Raw genomic sequence first — 19,225 nt, 5'->3', positions numbered from 1 at the left:
GTCTGCATGATTCTAATATCTCATATCTTCTCTATCTATGTTTCAATAAAACGTGATTCTCTGAGCAAGAGACTCTGATGTTGTGCTATTCTCATTCTTGTAGGTCACTATCTAAATCCTTCCTATAATATAATATATAATAAAACAGTTATCATGCACTCTCTTATTTTACTTTTCGTTCCGCCATTAGTGCAACTAATGTAGTTTTTAGTTTCCGTATTCTTAAATTGATCGTACTTCATAAATTAATTATCAAGTATTTTATATTTTTATTTCTATGCTGTAACTAGAATAATTTTATATCTTATTATGCATAAATATATTTATTGAGTATTAAAAGTACTGTTCCAGTGATATCTTGATATAATATTAATAAGTTGATAAATAGAGAAGTATTTAATGTAAATTGATAAATTTAATTACAATATTCCTAAAAGATGGAATTACAAATTTTAACAGATATTCCAAAAGAAAAATATAACATCAAATTTTGTATTCATCTCTGGCTCTATTTAATTTTCTCAAATCGTGAGCTTTATGGCTCTATTTAATTTAACTTATTTTTATGTAATAAATTACTATTATTATTTTTATGATTATGGAAATCTGAAAATGTATTTGTTGCACCATGCTAATCTTATATTTAAATATATAAATTTGTAATACGCTTTTAGAATGAAATCTGATAAATATTATAATTTTCCATTACATCCAACTGCCGGTGTCAGATATCTTCTCATTGCAGCATAAAAGTTATATGCCGGAACCGTTAAGTTTAAAGAACCCAGGAATGCAAAATCTTTGGTTCAACGGTTTCAAGGAAAAATAATTTAGCTGGATTCGTGCAATGAATCAATCAACCAAAATCTCGGATTCAACCATTTCATGGAAAAATAATTTAGTTGGATTCGTGCAATGAATCGATCAACCATTTATTCGTTATTTCCATCGGTGAACTAATTATTAAGCAAAACCCATTCTTTTGTTCTTGTTTACCTTATTTTACTTTTGTCATTGGTGAAAGGATTTACATGATTGGTATTTTATGTACATAAACTAATGTTGACATTAGTTTATTAGAATTAAATGTTTCGTTTCATATTATATATAGGTTGTCTTATTCGCCATAGACCACACCACACAGCCATCTACATGTAATGGCCATGCACTACTTTCATTTAGTGGCCATGTGCTACTTGTGAACGGTTTGACAAGTTGCATTTTCTAGGTAAGTGGTTTCAGGCATGGCCTTCTTTTGTGCCTTGAGTAGCTTCTCCTACTGTGCAGTGTCTACAAGGTTCACATTTCCTTTAAGTTATCCTTTCACCCGCCCAACTATCCTAGTAAGTGTACTAGAAGTGTGCCCTGCATTTGTAAATGAATTGCTACCAGTTACTATTAGTACATACATATGTTGCTGCAAAAACTCTATTTTTTTAAATATTCCAAATCTTGTATCTCACTAGTTTTATACATGCCTTCCTTCTAGTTAGATACCTCACATGCCTTCTAAACATTGTAGAACTTGTCTATTCTTGACAGTAGGGTTTCAAGATAGGATCCTTTATACATAAAGGCTACCATTTAGGCCTTCAGACCCTAAAGAAGTACTTTAAGAGAAAAAATTTAAATGTTCCTTCCACTTACAACAAAAGGCACATGTCTTTTATCATAACATTGTACTAGAATTATCCCTTTACACTAGTTATAGGCAAGTAGAGAAACAAAATAAAGCATCAAATATGAAACAAAATACCTTCATGCATTCATATTCCTTCACTCCACAATTTTGTGCCCCTCTGTTAATTTTATGGCCTCCTTTAACTCTGTTCTTTTTTTCCTTGTCATGTCACCTCCAATATTTTTGATGAGGTAGTTGTTAGCTTTCCAACTTGTGAATTCATAGAAGGGATGCCATTTAAGAGGGTTTGTACTATTAATAAAGCATTTGGTATGTCTGAAAAATGTCGTGTATACAACTTGCATAAACCTAAGGTACTCAAGAAGCTTATTGTGAAAATGTTGTGTGTACAACTTGCATAAAACCAAGGTACTCATAGATTATCGTGAAATGTCCCGGCAAGCCAAAATCTAGATATTAAAGAAAAGAAACACAAAGTACATGTATTTAAATTTGATCAAAATGGTATAATGGTTTTGACATGAATTCAAAATTTGTTTGTTTGATTGAATTTTAGAAGAAGATACCATATGTTTAAGTGATTGTGCATATTCTTCTCGATAAAATTGGTTTTCTTTCATTTTGTTGGATGATTAGGTGATAATGTCCTAAGTGGAAAAAATGCTCAAATTTTGAATTGCTTAGAATTGGTTGAAACTAGAACAATAGGATATGCCTCGTCGATATGATCTTGTAGCCGTGAACAACACTCAAATCCGACACTATATGTGAAAGTTATTCAAGTTTGAAGTTTACAATTTCCTTGAAAAATTAGTTTGACCAGGGTTGACTTTAGATTTTGGCAAATATTAAAAAAAGAATATTCTGGGAATATTCCTACTAGCCAATCGTGTTTCGACACTTGTCAACTTCGGATTGCACAGTGGATATACCATGGATTTTGGTGGCCAATTAATGGATGCCACGTGCCCTGCCCAGAGGCCGTCACATGGCCCCAAGACCGCAGGTTTATTGTGGTTAAAATATTGAGAGTTCGCAGGAATCAATGCCGGGTCGGGTGGCCACCAGCCCACAGGCCCGACCGGCCCACCCACACAGTGGTTCTTAACAACCTAAGGTCACATTTCATATTTAAGTTTGATCAGAGGTAAGTTTGGGGCGGAAAGGGGCTAGCCCCCTATTCATAAGACCAGGGCTCGGAAACATAGGTCAAAGCAATGGCGACGATGGTTAAGCTGGACAGTTAGCTGTTCACATGTCGCGACGGGGGTCTCGCTAACGTTAAATGCCACAATTTCATAACCGTTGGCTCCACGGTTCCGCCAGCGGTGGGGTAGTCGGTCCATGTGACCACTACCCACCTTAACCTTTAATGCCACCCAAACCACGTGGTTAAGCTTGGTGGAGTAGACAAAATTGGTGGAAATTGCAAAAAATAATGCCAGTTAACTGCCAGTTCCGGATTTAGTGGAGTTTCTTTATGGCAGATTGGACAAAACTTCTGGAGGTCATAACTTTCACTAGGGAGAACCTTTTGGAGAGATTTTTTTTTTTTGATTTTGGGTATTTTGAGCATTCCAGAGCCAATGGTACAGGTTGCAGAGCCAATAGAGCTCATCTTCAAGTACTTTTTTTTTTTTTTTTAGCAAAGAAGCTTGAGAGCCATTAGGGCCTAGGGAGTGTTGGAGCTGTATTGGGCTATGGTTAACCATTGGAGGTGAAACAAAAGCCATTATATAATGTTTTCTATGTTATGAACTCATTTCCACAGCTTATTTTTCCTGTTTAGGCTTTCTTATCACTGTATAACCAATTTGAGCATCTAATAAGAGCAAGGACATGCCCATTTGGGGGCCCTGGACCCGACAGATGTAGCCCAGGAGGGGTGAACTACCTCATCAGCTGCTATGTTATATTATGTGATTTTGTCTTGCTATGTTTTTCAGATTTGATATGCTAAACAGTAAATTGAAATAATACTCCTTCACACATAAGACTCAGAAAGTTATCAAAAACACTTTGTTTCAATTGCAAGACATGAGTAACAGTTTTCACATATAATTTAATGAAAATGAATACCTTGAACAACAATACAAGTAGTTTCATTTTTAGATCAGTTGGTATCAGAGCTCAATTTTTGAGTATTAGTTTTGTTTAAAGATATTTTTTGTTTTGCATGTTTTAATGCTTACCAGGCTTAAACTTCAAAGAGGGAAAGGACAATTGGTTAGAGCACAAGATAATCCTCAACCAAGGAGGGCCAGGGTGCCATTATCTCCACCTTCTCATTCACCCTCAATAGCCTTAGAAGAAGCTTCAAGTATGTCTGAAAGGGAACGAGAAGTTCCTGAATACATGGATCCGAAAGAAGAAGAACGAGTACTCATAAAAGATTTTTTGGACATGACTGAGATGGTAAGAATATTATACCATGAAAGGAATGATAGGTTGGTTGGAGAAGGGTCTAAACATCAAAAAGAAGGAGAGGGCTCTTCAGGAGGAAAGAAAGGTGATGATAATTCAAAGAAAGGACTTGGAGGAAATGGTGATCCACCATCTCCATCATCATCCTCTTCCTCTACATCGTCATCCTCTACCTCGGTAAATCATCCTCATAAGCTTAAATCTTCTGGAAAAATTCCATTTTTAACGCTAGATGTTAAATTTGAATTACCCATGTTTAACGGTGAAGTCAATGCAGAGAAACTTGACAACTAGATAAGACAGTTGGAAGTTTATTTAAGGATACAACACTTACAGGATGACGAGACCGAGATTCAGTTAGCCTCTTTAAGAATGGATGGAGCAGCATTGGTATGTCGCGAAGCCAAGACCAAGGATGAAATTAAGAAACATGGTAAGATTACTTTAACATGGGCTGAATTTATTTCCGTAATTAAGAAGAAATTTTATCCTCTTGCTCATTTACAAAAGGCTATAATGAACTGGCAAAACTTTAGACAACTAAAGGGACAAAATGTTCAAGACTGCACCCAAGAGTTTAGGAGAAGACCACTCTTATTAGGGGTAGACTTACAAAGTCAAGACACTTTGCTAAAATATATAGGTGGTTTGCACAATACCTTAAATATACTATCCTTATGTTCAATCCTACTAGTTTAGACGAAGTTTGTGTACAAGCTACACATTTAGAGACTAGAGGGAAAAACAAAGAGAAAACCTTTAAGAGAAAAGGAAAAAATAATGCATCTGTCAAAAAGGAGGGTGAGAAAGTGATATGTAAACACTGTTCAAAAGAAGGCCAAGAAGAGAAAAATTGTTGGAAACTTTATCCTGAAAAAAGAAATCAGTTTAACAAAAACAAAGGAAAGAAGAAAACTACAGCTACTACAAGTACACTTCAAGATTTAGGTGATGATTCAGGGGATGAAACCAAAATTGCAGCCATGGGTTTGAAAAGTATAAAGGGAAAGGAAACTAAAACTAAAGCAAGTACTAGCACTTCAAATTGTCATGTACATGCTCCTAATGAGGAAGAAAGAATTGAATTGTTTCATGTGAGGGTAGTCTCAAAACATACAAAAATTGACACACTATTTGAAAGTGGGTCACAAGCAAATCTCGTATCAGAAGACTTGGTCAAACAATTTAAACTTGAGACCATTCCACATCCAAAGCTTTATCGACTTGGGTGGATATGCAAGGATGCAAACTTACAAGTCTCAAGAAAGTGCATATTTCTCTTTGCAATTACTGCACACTTTATTGACATAGTTAAACTTGATGTAGTACCGCTTGATATATCAGTAATTTTTTTGGGAAGTCCTTACTTATTTGATAGTAAAGCGATCTTCCATCGCCATGAAAATAAATATCATCTTTTCAAAGATGGCAAGGAGTACATTGTTAGGGCACATCGCAAGAAGGCAAATATAGCTATGGTAAATGCGGGCAAGTAAAAAGTCTAGTTAATTCAAGTAAGAGTTTTGTACTTCTTATGATCAAGCCTAAGGTTGATGTGAATCATGAGTCATTTGAAAATTGTGATTCCAAGCTTAAATCAGATTTATATGATGTACTTGATGCACATCATGAGATGTTTCAGGAACCAACAGGATTGCCTCCTAAAAGGGAGATTCAGCATGAAATCCATTTACATCCAAATTGTCCTCTTCCTAACATAGGCATGTACCACATGTCTATCATGGAGAATGCTAAAATAAAGAAGCAAATTAAAGACTTGTTGGACAAAGGTTTCATGAGACCAAGCACTTCGCCATGTGGGTCACTGATAGTGTTGATTCCAAAGAAAGATGGAACCTGGCGCATGTGTGTGGACTTCAGGGCTTTGAAAAAAATAACGGTAAAGAATCGTTACCCACTTCCAAGGATAGATGATTTGTTATATCAGATGAAAGATGCTAAATATTTCACTATGTTAGACTTACGTAGTGGTTATCATCAAGTTAGAATTGAAGAAAGTGACATTTGGAAGATAGCGTTTAAAACCAAACAAGGACTCTCTGAGTGGCTTGTTATGTCGTTTGGTTTATGCAATGCACCTGCAACTTTCATGTGGGTAATGGATGATGTCTTACGTCCTTTTCTTGATGATTTCATTATTGTCTACTTAGATGACATCTTAATTTTTAGCAAGACTAGAGAAGAGTATGTCATGCATGTTAAGAAAGTACTTGATATTTTGAATAAAAATCAGTTATTTCTTAAAATGTCAAAGTGTGAATTTGGAAAGACTTCTTTGGTTTATTTGGGACACATAGTAGGAGGACGTGCTTTGAGAATTGATCCTTCTAAGGTAGAATCTATTGTGAATTGGCCTACTCCGAAATCCATTACAGAGGTAAGAAGTTTTTTGGGTGCAGCTCAGCATTGGAGGAAGTTTATTTCTAACTTCTTGCCATAGCAGCTCCTATGCATGTAGTGACAAGTGTGGAGCGTGCTTTCCAATGGGGAGGCAAGCAACAGAAAGCTTTCGAGTCATTGAAAGAAAAGATAAGTTAAGCTCCAGTTCTTGCATTACCAGACTTGAGACATCGATTTGAGATTGAGACTAACGCTAGTGATTACGCCATGGGTGTAGTTCTCATACAGCATGGTAAGCCTATTGCATTTCATTCTGAGACATTTAATGGTGCTGTTGTGAATTATCCTACATATGATAAGGAGTTGTATTCGTTGTTACAAAGCGTCAAAAAGTGGAAACACTATTTGATGGGCAAAGAAACAGTTGTTCATACCGACCATCAGCCTTTACAGTACTTGCAATCGCAAAGTAAATTGCAACGGTCATGACATTTCAGATGGATGGGCTTCCTACAACAATTTCACTTGGTAATAAGGTACAAGAAAGGTATTTTCATTAAAGTTGTTGATATGCTTTCAAGGCCTATTATTAATGCTACTACTTTACTTAAGAATGATTCTATTGTACATGAGAGTTACATAGAACAATATGCATCAGATGTTGATTTAAGGATGTGTATGCTAACTTGAGTGAAGGGAATCATGTTGAGGATAATGATTATCATTTGCATAATAATTTGTTGTTTCATATGGGCGAGTTATGTATACCACAAGGAGAGAGACTAAGTATCATGAGAGAAGCTCATTCTTCTCTTATTGCTGGACATTTCGGGGTAAGCAAAACTGTGGCACATTTACATAGGTATTATTATTGGCCTCACATGATAGATAGTGTTTCATGTTTCATTAGAGGTTGTTCATTATGTGCTACAAGCAAGCCTAGCAATAGGAATCTTGGATTATATATGCCATTGCTGATACCTTCTAGACCATGGGAAAGTGTTTCTATGGATTTTGTAGGAGGTCTACCATTATCTAGAAAGAAGCATGATTATCTTTATGTAGTAGTTGATAGACTCAGCAAGATGTGTATTCTTATGCCATGTAAGAAAACTATAACTGCTGAACAAACTGCTGATTTATATTTTCAACATGTATGGGTTCATTATGGCTTGCCTACTTCTACTATTAGTGACATGGATTCTAGGTTTGTTGGGAATTTTTGGTCCAATCTCTGGAAGATGATGGACACCAAGTTGAAGAAGAGTACTGCTTTCCATCCACAAACAGATGGCCAAACAGAGGTAGTGAACAGAACCATTGTACATATTTTGAGAGGTTATTGCAGCAAGCATCCCAAGATTTGGGATGAGCACTTGCATTACATTCAGCATGCTTACAACCGGGCCAAGCACTCTTCTACAAATACTTCACCTTTTGAAGCTCGTTTTGGGTATTTTCCTAAGTCACCTTAAGATTTCATTCTTGAGAAGGATGTTCCCATTGATGGGCATAGTGACATTGACAAAGCTCGCATGCTCATTGAAAGAATTCAGCTCATACATCAGCAAGTTCAAGAACAGCTTGAAAAAAGTCAAGGCATGTACAAGGACAGACATGATAAACATATAGTTGATCATAAATTTCAAGAAGGAGATGAGGTATGGTTGCATATTAGTAAGGAAAGAATGCAAGGAGAAGTTAAAAAGCTGAAGCCTATTCGTTATGGTCCATTCAAAATCCTTAAACAAGTTGGAAATAATGCTTTTCAACTAGATTTGCCTTCATATATGCAAATGTATTCCGTTGTGAATGTGGAAAATTTACGTTTGTATAAACCTCCTTTAATTGTTGATCATGAAAGTGACATTCAGCTACCTTCCATAGATGATTTCTCGCCAGAATTTTTGGATGAGCTGAAAGAGGATGCTATCCTTGACAGAAGGACACACACTTCGAGGAGGGGAAATGTTGATTATGTTTAGGTTGGTCTTAAAGGCAACAAACCGAGTAAGGCAAAGTGGATGGAGGTGGAAAAGGTGAGGGAACTGTACCCTCACCTTCTTAATAGGTAATTGAAGGCTCTTGGGGTCCAAAAGCTTCCCATTTGGGAGGTGTGATCACGTGATCATGTCCTAAGTGGAAAAAATGCTCAAATTTTGAATTTCTCAGAATTGGTTGAAACCAAAATGACATGATAGGACTCGTCGATACGATCCTATAGCTGTGAATGACACTCAAATCCGACACTGTATGTGAAAGTTATTCAAGTTTGAAGTTTACAATTTCCTTCAAAAATCAGTTTGACCAAGGTTGACTTTTGACTTTGGAAAATATTAAAAAAAGAATATTCCTTGGAATATTCCATGAAATATTCCCTGTTGGCCAATCATGTTTCAACACTTGTCAACTTTGGATTGCAAAGTGGATATACCATGGATTTTGGTGGCCAATTAATGGATGCCACGTGGCCTGCCCAGAGGCTGCCACGTGGCCCCAAGACCACAGGTTTATTGTGGAAAAAATATTGAGAGTTCGTAGGAATCAACCCCGGGTCGGGTCGCTGCCAGCCCATAGGCCCGACAAGCCCGTCCACATAGTGGTTCTTAACAACCTAAGGTCACATTTCATATTTAAGTTTAATCAAAGGTAAGGTTGGGGCGGAAAGGGGCCAGCCCCCTATTTATAAGACCAGGGCTCGGAACCACAGGTCAAAGCAATGGCACCGACAGTTAAGCTGGACAGTTAGCTATTCACATGTCGTGGCGGGGGTCTCGCCTAATGTTAAATGCCACGGTTTCATAACCGTTGGCTCCACGGTTCCACCGACGGTGGGGCAGTCGGTCCATGTGACCACTACCCACCTTAACCTTTAATGCCACCCATACTGCGCGGTTAAGCTTGGCAGAGTAGACAAAATTGGTGGAAATTGCCAAAAATAGTGCCAGTTAACTGCCAGTTCCAGATTTAGTGGAGTTTCTTTAGGGAAGATTGGACAAAACCTCTGGAGGTCATAACTTTCACTAGGGAGAACTTTTTGGAGCAATTTTTTTTTATTTTTATTTTGGGTATTCTGAGCATTCCAGAGCCAATGGTATAGGTTGTAGAGCCAACATAGCTCATCTTCAGGTACTTTTTTAGCAAAGAAGCTTGGAGAGCCATCAAGGCCTAGGGAGTGTTGGAGCTATATTGGGCTATGGTTAACAATTGGAGGTGAAACAAAAGCCATTCTTTACTGTTTTCTGTGTTCTAAAATCATTTCCACAACTTATTTTTCTTGTTAAGGCTTTCTTATAACTATATAACCAATTTGAGCATCTAATAAGAGCAAGGACATGCCCATTTGGGGGCCTTGGACCCGATAGATGTAGCCCAGGAGGGGTGAACTGCCTCATCAACTGTTGTGTTATATTATGTGATTTTATCTTGCTGTGTTTTTTAGATTTGATATGCTAAATAGAAAATTGAAATAATACTCCTTCAGATATAAGACTCAGAAAGTTATCAAAAACACTTTGTTTCAATTGCAAGACATGAGTAATAGTTTGCACATATAATTTAATGAAAATGAATACCTTGAACAACAAATACAAGCAGTTTCATTTTCAGATCATTATAGGAGATCACCAGATAACTTACCAGAAAATCATAAGTTTACAGGGATTTAAAAAAACTTTCTAAATGGGAAGGTGTGGGGACCATTAAGATTAAACCGTTTAGAGCGGACTGCAAACATATTTTTCTATACAATGTAATAATTTTGTGAAACATTTTCAAATTTAATGTTCAATGGAGAAACTATAAATTTTGTGGATTGTAACTAAATGTTACACATGATACAAATATCTTTTTTTCATATTCCATTTGATAACTATTTCATCAATGGATATGCATGTTCATATGCCATTATTGATGTTTATTCTTCAACTATAGATTGAATTGAATCCACTGTATTTGACTTTTTAGGAATTGTTCCTAGGTTAATCAGAAAGACACCTATGGACGTTGGGACTAACTGTAATGTTGTTGGCACTTGTGCTAAATATGTTACTGGATCTTCTACCAAGTAACATGGTGACCAAACTGAAGCAAACCTAATAATGATCATTAGATCTCGAACATCCGTTCTGGATGTAAGTGTTGGGCTGCTGATTTGTCATCATTTCACCGTTATTTACAATCATCCTTTTAACCATTTGTTCAATTTTTTCATCTGTTCCTTACCCCATTTTCCACGAGATCTCATGAACACTTCATAAATATTTCCAACACTCAAAGTGGTTAATTTTCATACATTTTCTTTTCTTTTAATGAATTAATTAGGATTATGTTTGGTTTTACTAGTGACGGTTTGGCCAGTTCAAGTTTCTTCTGCAGCTCAGTCCAATTTTTGTAACTCTCTCCATGGTTAAGGTAGTAGCACCACTCTAGAATGAAATCTGACACTTTGACATGGTTTCTGGAAGCTCTAATATGGATTTGTATTGGTCAAATTCCACCCAGCTTTCATGTGTGGACCTCCAACAAGAGATCAGAGGAAAAATACAATAATTTTGACTAGCTAACTTCTAACACATTTTCTGAGCAAATGAAAATGAATTTTTAAAAATGAAAACATGGGTTTAATTCAAAATGAGCCCAATGGAATTCTCGCTCAGAAGTTTCCACAAATCTATTACCATTTGAAAGATTCTTGTGGTTCTTTGGAGCCTTATTTTGAAGATTGCATGAGTAAACGATACAGTCAACACCCAATGACCAAAAACATTGGAACAAGTTGTTCTTTAGTGAATTTATGGAAGTGAGATCATTCTTATCATAACTGGGCCAATTTTTGATCCAAGGATCTAGAAAATAAGATTGGATTTTATTTTCAAAACTAATCTATAAAGATCTCATGACTAGAACTTAAACACGAAAATTTTGAGTTTGTTAATTTCCTAAGAACTCTATAAATTGTAGTTTGTTTGATAAGAAGATGGATCATATGCAAATGATGAATATTAACCTGTAATTATTGTTTCTATTTGAAGAAGAAGAAATCTTTTTTTTTGCTACTAAATTTAATCTCTGATCTCGCCCAACATTGAATGAAATCGGCGATTTAAATCAAGTGATCTAAGTTTAATATTCCTCACCCTCATTAGGAGGTACCCTTGTGGAGTTTTGAGATAGTATATTTGTCATTTTAATTTTTTTTTTTTGGTATTTTCTTCGATTTAATTTTCAATCTCTTTAGATGTTTGAATGATTTGTTTTCAATATAGTTTTCTTACATGCTTTCTGTCTGTTATAGGTTGAGTGCTCAATTAAATCTTTAAAATTCAAAAACACTTTCCTTAAGTATTTTCTTTCATTTTCATGGTTGTTGTAGTCGTCATTTTATATATATCGTTGGTTCTCGATAGAATACGCACATTAGTAATCTTTGGAGGCTCTTTCACTTGAAATTTTATCAACAAATCATAGTTTTTTCACTACTTTCTATAATAGTTTTCAATTCCAAGTTTTTACAATAGTTGTGCTTTCAATTTGATAGTTATATTTCATTTCAATAGTTTAGATTAAATTTATTTCAAGTCTCATAGATTAAAATTAGAGTTGAATTGTTTTACAGTTCATAGAATAAATTTCCTTTTTCAAGTTGGTTATGTAGATTTCCTTTCATTGTTTAATAGAATAGACATTAATTTATGTTCAGTACAATATATTTTAATTTCTTGTCCAATTAGAGTATATCTTGAAATTTTCATAGTATAGATTGCTTTAAAAGTTCATTTAAATTTCAAAGTTTTCAGTTTGAAATCATTGGCCTTTTTAAGAAAACATGTGGGTATGCTTATCAAAATTTAGTCATAAATAAGTTTAAATACTCATGTCTCTCAATTACCATTTCAAGAGATTTGTGAATTGTGCAAGAACATATCAAGAGGAAAAGAAAAGTATGGAATATACCCTCAAGATCCAGTTATGGCAAGAGTAAGTAAGTCGGCATTAGGATTGGTAAGTCAAACTGAAATTAACAATTTATTAGACATTCTTGGTAATTTAAATGAACAAATGAATATGCTAAGAATGCAAAACAAGCAAAAGGTTGAGGGTGTTGCTTCATTTATATTTTTCCCTAAATGTAGAAAGAAATATTCTTTGCATGAATGTCCACTTGATAACATTAAAATTTGTGAAATTTTTGCAGGATCACATACTACTTAAGATTCCCATCATTACCAAGGTTAAAGGTAGTTTACCAAGGAGAAAATCAAACACCAGAACAATCCTTTTATGTAGCTCTAAGAAGACCATGGGAGTCTCATCAACTTTGTATGATGCAAGACCTTAATTCTCAATTTCATGGTGATGCACAAAAATCTCAAAGTAATTGGAAAACACATTTTCCTTGGCAATCTTGGCCATCTCAATCCCAACTGCAAAACCAATCTTGGCAACAAGATTTGCAACATCGTTACAAAGGAAATCCACCATATCATGAATATTTTCATTATTATCCTCAATAACAATATCAATCTTATCCATACCATTCACCTCAATCACAACATCAGTTTCACCTTTAGATGACCTCCATTCAGCCTTTCCCAGTTGTTATTGTCAGTATCTACATACTTCCATCAGGGATCAAAATTCACTCTTTCCATTTTCATTTTAGGGGTCCCATACTGAAAATTTTGCATCATTCCATTAGGTCATGATATACTGATCCACTGATGGTTGTTTTCTCTTCAAAAAATCTAAATTCTTCCCTCATAGAGTATACTTGCTGATCCTTCTTCAGATTGTCTTCATTTCATAATCAATCTGCAGTCATGATTTTATTAGGTCATAGGGCATGATTTCATTAGGTCTTAGGGTTTCACCACCAAGGTCAAAAGTTTGATGTTAAAAGGTAAATAAAGGTTAGCAAGGGTATGAGGATTACTGATAAAACAAGCATGATAAGATACTGAGTAAATTTTTTTTTTAACCTAATGTAATTTTCACCTCAAAAACATGTTTTTGAGCTGAAAACATAGTATTTTAAGTTTATTTGTATTTCATATGTAACTTTAAGTTCCTATATGTAATAATGGATCTCAGCTGCACCAGAGCATTTCTCCTTGCTGCAAGACAATTAAACACTGCAAAATTCAAGTCAATTTGAGAATTCATCCACCTATCAAAAAAGGAAAGGGTCATAAAATAAATAGCAATTAAATGAAAAGGTGAAAGTGACAAAAAACATTAGCAAAGGGGTTTTGAGGAGCTAAATATTAAATTCAAGGGTGTATAAATATATTCTTGCCTTCATATCTTCTTTATTTCCCTTTTACCCCGCATTGAGAAAACCCCAGCAGTGTTTTTTGCAATTTGAGGTCGAATCAACAGAAACAGTGGAGGTGCTGCGCATTTCCTCTTGGCGCTACACACTCCCTTCAGGCGCTGCACACTCCGCAGAAGCATTGCGCACTTCCTCTGGGCACTGTGCATTTGGCCAGTTTTGCCCATATTCATTCTTCAGCATTCCTAATACCTCCTCAGCCTTAAAACAAGTAAGTATCCTCTTCAAAACATCATTTTCCCTCTCCTCAAAGTTATTTCCTCAATGTTTGAAGAATGAAATCAAGATTGGTGTTAGTCTCACATTCAAAACCCTAGTTTTTCTCATAAACCATGATTTTTGCAAGCAAGCTTCCCATTTCCCAAAAATACCTGATCAATACCCTATATCCCCTTTCAGAGACCTCTATCCCTACACCCATCAGACTCCCATCTACCTTTCCCTTTTCTTTTTTCCTTCCTAAACACTTGCATTCCCCTACCATTTACTTAGGGTTTCATAACAAAGACACCATGGCTAATGAAGGATATAGTCCACACAGTGAAGAAGAGGGATCAGACAGAGAGGGAAACATAGAGCAGAGAAGGCCACATAAAGGAGGGATAATCCACAGGTTTGAGCCTACAGATCGCAAAGAGCTCCTAGCTTCTCCTATGACAGTGACATTCTCCAAATGGTTAGGGTGTTTTGAGTTTTATGAGTAGGTCCAAGCAGTCCAGTACCACCCTAAGTTGACTAGGCTTTTCATAACCAAAATTCAAGATAACCAAGTCACTCTTGCAGGCATAACCTTCACATTGTCTGCTGCCATCATATCAGCTGCCACCAGGATTCCAGAAGTTGGGGAAAAATGGTTCAAGCAGGGTGAAATAGAAGCACATTTTTATGAACCATACATCAAACCTAGGTACAGAAGTGAAAGAAAAGGCTATTTCCCTTTCTCATACCTCCTTGACAGATATGCACCTATGATGAAGATTATAATGAAGTATTTTTCATGTGAGGGTAGGTTCTCTAGGGTCTATTCTTAGCATATCTAGTTACTTATGCATTTCACTAGGCTTAAAATGCTCAATATACCCTACTATATTTTCAGGAGTGTTGAGAAGATGGCTTACATTGCCAAAAAAAGAGAATACAAAGATCAAATGAAAAGCTTATTTCACCATTCCCTCATAAAAATCATAGTTCTTTATCAACTTAAAGAACTTAACATTGCATGGAGTACATTTATAGATAACCCCATTTTCACTCAACTTTCCACTCAAAATGTTCAAGGCATTCCATCATCATCTCATCCACCATCACCCCCATTATCACCATTCCATGGACCTATTCTTTCATCTGACAGGGAAGAGGACAGTGACAAAGAACAAAGTGATTAGGGTCAAAGCAGCAAGCTCGGAGGGACTAATTTAGGTACTATGGTGCACACCAATCAGAGAGGAAATAGGCAAGTGTTTGCCCCACAGATTGTGGGAGGGGCATTGCTCTCTTCATCAACAAAGCAGGTACAGAAAGGAAAGGAAAAAATGTTTGAAACAGAAATGCAAAAGTAGGAAGAAGACCCCCATGAAACTAAGAAAGATTTTGACTTAGTGGACTTAGATGAGGAAGATGAAAAGAAAAACACCAAAATGATCCTCAAAGAGCAAGAAGCATTAATAGGTGAGTTGAAGGTGAATCTACAAAGAGAAAAATACATTATATCTTATTATGAACAGGAAAATAGGCAAATGGAGACCAAGCATGAGCTTATGGAAGTTCAGCTCATCAAAACTAAAAAGGAAGATGAAAAGACTAGAGTCCGACTTGAAGAAGCCTATGGTGACTATGGTGAGCCCATGGAGGAAAAAATGCCCAGGAGGAGGCCTAGGACTAGAGGCCTAAAGCGAGCTTTGGATCTTGAAAGAGAAAAAGAAGCTTAACTTGCCAACCAACTCACCTTAAATGAACAATTTGGCATATTGATGAATGAGAACTGGGAATATTGGTTTGAGAGGGCTAACACTCATCTTGAGGACCTGCTAGCTAAAGCTAATAGAGATACGGAGATTCAAAGAAGAATGGCCAAATACTATGCCATGAGAAACAAAATTTTTAGAGCCAAGCTCAAAAGGGCTCATGCAAAAATTGAAGCCTTAACTCATTAGAAGGAGAAGGACAAGCTTGACCTATTGGTGGAGGTTTCTCTCCATGCTTAGTCACCTTTAGCATAAGCTATTTCAACCATTTTTGAAGACCCTGAACTCATTTTTTTGCTTTTGGCTTTTCCTGCTTTCTTCAGGTAATTTTTGTATCAGTCCCTTGGTCAAACGCGCAGCGCCTAAGGCATTGCGCACTTTTTTGGGGCATCTTTTGGAGGAATGGACACCACCATTGGATTCAAAAGACCATCTACACTTAAGAAAACCATTTTTCTACATTTGAAATTCAAAACTACTAGGTGGAAAAGGCAAAAAAACACCTAAAAATCATGTCTTTGCCTATTTTATGAGCCAAGCGTTGCGCATTTTAGTAGTCTTGGGAGATTGCAGTTTTGGAGGGGAAAATCAAGCTCAATTTGGAAACTAGGGGCATTTTTAGAAACTAGACAGGATAAGCTTTCCAATGAGCTATCCTGAGATAGATTTAGACACTAGGAAGGCAGTCAAAAATCACCTTGAAAATGGTGCTATGCACTTCCTTGAAGCGCTGCGCGTTTGACATTGGCGCTACACACTTGACAGGAAGCCAAATTTTTCATTGTTTCTCTCCTAAAAATAATTTTCACCTGTGGGATTTTTATTTTTCATAGATGTAATTTATAAAGATGATGTAATTAATGTGTGTTTTTGTTACCTAGGGTAAATACATCAGATGAATGGCCTAAGTGGCATGTAATGAATCAATTTGCTTCATATTAGGGATAAATCAGTTTGATCACCATAGTCTTTAGCTATCAGTTCAGTCTTTTGTGCAACTGTTCCTCCTCTCATGGATTCGACCCCTGAGGCTAGGAGTAGTTGTTTTGAGGTGTATATCATGTATTTTCTTAGTCATTTTGTGGGTTGGACTCAGTCGGATGCTCAGAGATTGATTGTACACCTTTGTAAATAGTTTGGCAGGAAATTAATAAGAATTACAACTATTTTTATGGGATCCTTGTGGTATGAATTTTAGTACATTTTATTCTTCTGTGGTTATATGTTTATATGTTTTATGTATGCCATCATTCATTTCATTGCTTCTAGCTGAATGTTTTCAAGTTTGATAGGTAGAATCCGTTGTATTAGTGCTCTACCTTAGGAAATCATTCACCATTTCATGTTTTCTGCAGTCCAGGAACGATCCATGATTGTCACATGCCCTTCTTAGCTTCTCACTAGTCTTAAACATCTCACCTCATAAAGCCCTAGAGTGCTAAAGCCTATGTCTACCTTGCCCCATAGAACACCCTGCATTTTTGACCTAATTTCCCAGACCTAAACCGCCCATCTCCTCCTGATCCGACAAAACCTCTACAAAATCCAATCAAAACTTTCGAGCCACTATACCTAACCTAAAATCCTTTACTTGATCCTTTAGCAGGGCTAGCTACTTGGCTAAGCTTGGTTTGTGGTTACCCTGGCATTGCCTCCCTTCAGCATGAGGTCAATCTAGGTGATAACATAGTGGCAACCATACTGGGGAACGAAAGACTAATCACCTTGGTAATATCTTTCATTTAAATTCTTGAACTTTAGATGATGAGTTTTAGAATTTACTAGACTGAAATAGAAAGTTGTAAAGCAATATAAAAAACTTTGAAATTTGAGCACACTGGCTTCGAGAAGGTACACTAGGGCCAATCCATGTCCAAATCCCACCCCAGTAGTGGATAATCCTAACTTAATTTCAAGAAGACTCAAAAGGCAAGAAAGTTCTGTCAGCTTGACACCTTCGATAAAAGTAGATTCCTTCCCGGATGAGTGGTTGTTCTTAGAAGATCTCTCTTTTGATTTTTCGTTTGACCTTTCTCTATTTAGAACCAAATCTGAAAGTGCACTTGACGATATGGTTCTAGACCCGGAGTTTATTGCTGATCTTGAAATTCAAAAGGCAAACTGGTCAATTGATGAGTATATCCTAAATTCTCCTCAATCATCCCTTACTACTGCTAAGATCCCTGAGTTTTCTAAACCAACATCCACTACCCTCGGTTCATCATTATTCCTAACAACCTCTAAAGTTCATTCCCAACATCCATTTATAACTACACTTCCCCTTCAACCTATCATATCCCATCAAACACCTATTACCCCTACTACTCCATCAAACCCTAGTATTCCAATCGTTGTTTCAAATCCACCTCGAGTCATGGCTACCCGGTATGCACCCCTTGTTTTACCTCAGAATCTTGGTGATATGCCCGCTGATTACCAAAGTAAAATACCTCTTTTTGATTCCACTCAAAACATTACAGTTCAACAACATGTTGATAGAATCAATGAATTCTTTGACCTTCATGAGGTAGAGATAAAAGATGTGACTATGAGATTGTTTGTACAAAGCTTTGGAGGTGAAGTTCGAAAATGGTTTAGAGCTTTACCCACAGCCTCTATCACCACTTTTCCAGTCCTACATAGGCAATTCTTGGATCGGTGGGAGGTAAAGAAGAATCCACTCCAAATTTTGTCTGAGTATGAAAATATCAAAAGGAATGCGGGTGAAAGTGTGCAAGATTATTATCTGAGGTTTAATGCAGTATATAATGTTATTCCGTCCAACATCAAACCACCGGAGGGGTTAGCCTTGGTCAAGTTTCTAGACGGTTTCAATGCTGATATGGCATATCAGTTACGGGAACGTGATCCCACCACACTAGAAGACATGCAGAAGAACGTTGTAAGTGTAGAAGCAAATCTGCTGGCCAAAAGAGCAAGAATGAGATCTAAAAAGAGAGTGACCATAAAGGAGGAAGAATCTACCTCAGATGTCAAGATGGATACTTTGATCCGAACAGTGGAGAGGATGGTTGACCGGATGACCATCACAGATAGACCTGAACCACCAATCAGGAATCCAAATTTTAGAGGATAGCAACAGCACCAATTCTGAATCAAGCAGAGGGAACAAAAGGCACCAGACCAACCAGCACAACAACATCAGATCAGAACTCCTTTGCAGAAGAATTATGTTTAGGGAATGGAAGAAGAAGATGACGATGATCTGATAATTGAAGCAAACCATTTTTTCATTGCTGATGGTATGCCCATTTTTCTGACAGAAGATGAAGAATATGTAGAGGTTCCAGACATTCAAAGGGATGAAGATTACATATTAGCAAACAATGCAGTTTTGGAGGCTAAGTCTGATGATTATCAGTGAGGTTATATGAATGCTTTGACAACACAACAAAGGAAGTATTCTTTGAGGACCAGAGATGTACCAATCAATCTCATTCAAAAAAGAAAGGATCTGCAATCGAAGAATGACTCCTTAAG

The sequence above is a fragment of the Pinus tabuliformis genome, chromosome 4_1, assembly GCF_031772625.1.
Source record: "Pinus tabuliformis cultivar Carrire ecotype Pingquan chromosome 4_1, CPIR1, whole genome shotgun sequence".
Lineage (NCBI taxonomy): Eukaryota > Viridiplantae > Streptophyta > Pinopsida > Pinales > Pinaceae > Pinus > Pinus tabuliformis.
This window is presented reverse-complemented; position numbering follows the sequence as displayed.